General features: G+C 36.7%; 1 pseudogene; it reads right to left on the reverse strand.

Moving 5' to 3' along the window:
• Window positions 1–275: 275 nt before the first annotated feature.
• LOC121366431 lies at window positions 276–3718 on the reverse strand (annotated as a pseudogene).
• Between the last annotated feature and the right edge of the window lie 49 nt (window positions 3719–3767).

Here is a 3767-nt window from a genome sequence, read left to right on the forward strand (position 1 = left end):
AAAACAACACTACTAATTATATATAATTTCTTTATGATATGACATATAATTAATTTTTAGAGTTTAGGGTGAACAAATAGACATTGACTTGATATAAAGACCATGTAAAACTTTAAAAAAACAAATTAGCTAAATAGCTATGTGTATAATAAATATATGTTAATAAAATAGCTACAGTAATTATAACAATCATAAAGATATTAAAAATATATATAATTTTGACTGTGTTAATGACAACTTTATTTAACCAATACATACACAGTATAGATAATATATCACTTTATGTCACAGAGAAGAGCAACACTCTCAAACCCAGTGATCAGGATGTTGGTTTGTTTAAGGTATAAATGCAGTGATGTAGGGTCAGATCAGTACGACGTGGGTTTCTTATAAACTGGACACTCGTATAGTTTGGGATCTTTATTGCTTTTGTGTTAATAGCATAGACATGTACCACTGGCATTGTCACATAGAGTACTTTAGGAGTTGGTTCAACTAGTTTGGTATTTCGACGATCCCAACCTGCTCCATCAAGAAACAGACCTTGTATGTAGACTCCCTCAGGTGGAGAGCAGTGACATCTTCTTTATTCATACGAGTGACATCATTGTGAACTACCACACTATCTAAGGCCCAACCTTTGTGAGCAGTGCAACCTAGATGAAAAAAAAGTTTTTAAAACTCATTTCCACCTGAAGCTGAAGACTAACCTCTTGTCTCATGGCTGTTAGAAACCCTTGAGGATTAAAGAACCCTGTCATCCAGAATATGTTGGGACGTCCTTGAAATACCCATGATCTAAATTGAGCATCTCTCTCAGAAGTTCTGTAAACCAGAACCCAATGGTAGTTGACTCCCAGGATACCTAGAGAACATAATCAATATTATAATATACTAGCATTTGTTATAATCACACCTTTTCCCATAGAGGGGGAACCTTGGCATCATACATGGAGTCCAGTGTATTACGAAGGTTCTAATGTAAAGATTAGCCTATTACTCACCATATGTCAAGTCATATATACCTCACTCATCACTATAGTACCATCAATGCTAACTGAAGATCTTGTAAAGTACTACGAACCAATCCAATCACCCTCTGCATACGATCAATTTCTTGTCTTAAAAATATGTTCTTGGAGCTATAGCACCCATTTTTTGTAGTCTAGCACGTACCTAAAGTAAACATTATATATTTGATATAAGTAGCATCTTAAGTACCTCATGTGGTATATAATCAGCTGGTAGTTTCTCTAACATCTCTCCAGCTTGTCTACGTACAATAGACTCTCTAGTTTCTCCACCTCCACTGCTACTGTCCTTGGGTTGGATCTCTAAAATAGTATCAAGACAGGACTTGGCTGTGTTACTCTGATAACTGCAATGGATACAATAATATAGGAGTACCATACTGTGGAAACTTACGTTATATCAGCATTAGGATGCATTCCAAATATTTCTGGTGTATCAATCAAGGGCAGCTTCTCAATAGCTTCCAAATAGTCCTTAACTGTTTTAAGAACTGGTATTGGATAGCCTTTGTAGAATGTAAAGGAAGATGGAAGATTGAAACATGTGCTCACCAAACCAAGCCTATCAATGTACAGATAATAATGAATAAATTGTAAGTATTTCATACTTTAGCATAAGTATTCAACAGTCGTTTGTCATAATCATCAGTAACTCGACCACCATATTGGATTTTCACCCAGCATATAGCGGACAGCACCCCAAGACAATCCCTATAGAGTTGTACTACATCATAGTAGGCCAAATTATGACTCACTAACCTTTTTAGATCCATGTCATCAAGTAAATTCTGGACATATTGAGTACTGGCATTGAAATCAGATTGGTTGAATTCATATGGAATATTCCAGCCCAAGGACCAAATTTTCTTCTCTCTTGTACAGTGGTATGAAGAAATGCAACAGCATACTGCATAGGTTTCCATTGAGGTAGATTACTGTAGTCTAAATGTTCCTGAAAATAAATTATAGTTTAATGAATTGTACTGCTGTCATCTAACTTGTGTCATATTTGTGTATGTTCTCTTTAAACCAGCTTTAAACCCCTTGGGGTGGCTCAAATGTGTATTTGATGGACGTCTGAAGGAGATTGATGGGAAATTTGTTATGGACTTCTGTTGTCATCCAAAGACGAAATGACTCATGGACCGTCTGTGTCTCCAATATTGAGAGTAATAACTCATCCAAAAAGTCAAGAGCTAAGTGACCATTTTGTAGCAGTAACCAACCACCCTGTATAATTTACGATAAGAACTCTTAAATATGTAACTTAAATAATTCACTGACAATAACTAATGCTATTTACATTGTACCTGTGTCTGACATTGTTGCAGGAGTCGTCTAGCATGAACCTCTTGTCCTTGTCCCCATGGAAATAGTATGACAAGCTATAGCAAAGTAATGTTTATAAGTCATTATAGTAACCAACTACTCACCGATTTGATGTTTCTTGACAGGCCATCTATAGTCATAGTTGGATCTGAACCCATTGATAAAAAACAGATCATTGGAACACGTATAGCAGATTCTTTCCACATCCCCTCGACATCAAGAATCACACCCTCAGCATATTTCACTCCTAGAGATTCAGAAATGTACTTTCGTGCTTGTGCATAAGTACGATCAGGGCACCAAGATCTAGAGAGAGAGAACATAAGACAACCACTAGATTTATCAGAGACTTACCTCACTAAGAGAAGCTTTCTAAATGTATCTAAAGTATTATAACCATCTGGTATAGGGGCTTCTTCAGGTGCTTCTGTATCAAACCAGGTTTTCCAACCTTTATCATTACGTCCAATCTACAAAGCAACAATATTTGGTAAAGATATATCCAACTGCAAGATATGGTGATGCTATGAACTATCATTTCTTACCTGTGTGAGAATCTCAGAGAACTGAGGTAGTTTAGCTAGTTCAACCAGTTAAGCCATGTCATATCTGTAATCCATTTTGATGTCTTTGGCGGACAAGTTTTAAGATCTAGTGCAGCAGCCACCTTTGATAAGAGTCTGGAATTCATGATGTTTAACATGGACCTTTTTGCATATCTATCTTCAATGCTAGTAGTAAAGTGAATAGGAACTTATGTTCCTCATACAGCCCACGTGTTGAGTAGCGGAATGCTTCAAAGGTCAGATATTTCTACTATATTGTTGATGCGTTTAGTAGTGACAGGTGATTTAGCAGAACGAGCCATGGAAAGGTCAAAGATCTCTAAAAATTGGACGAGAGATGTCTGATACATGACATTGACCATTGACATTTCAACTATAAGGAAATATAAGACAGAGCCTCGAGCAGCCACTGGACGATACTCTTCACGGGCTGCATTGATTTTAATCTCAGTTTGAGCTGCAATGTTAAGTTTTTGAGTCACGTCTTCAGCCGTTTGTTTTGTAGTTCTCAACACTTCAATAAGAGACTCATCATCAACTAAAGACCCCTACAATGAAAGGATCAAGTCAGCTGATAATTAATAGTGTGGGCTACCTTTGTAGATGTCAAACGGTAAAGGAGATTGTCTTCAAGTTCTTTCATTTTCTTTTTATTTGCATTGACCTCTTCCATTAATTTCACCCTCTCAATCTCGAGTTCTTGTTCTCTGTGAGAATTACTCGACCTAGAAGCTGATCTTCTAATCCTTTCACAGTCACTGTGAAGTCTATGATAGCAGTACGTGCACTGATCTGTGGATAGAGTTATTTATCTAGAAGTGTATCTGTTTGTCTCACCTCT

This window comes from Gigantopelta aegis, unplaced genomic scaffold (assembly GCF_016097555.1).
Source record: "Gigantopelta aegis isolate Gae_Host unplaced genomic scaffold, Gae_host_genome ctg5680_pilon_pilon, whole genome shotgun sequence".
NCBI classification, from domain to species: Eukaryota; Metazoa; Mollusca; class Gastropoda; order Neomphalida; family Peltospiridae; genus Gigantopelta; species Gigantopelta aegis.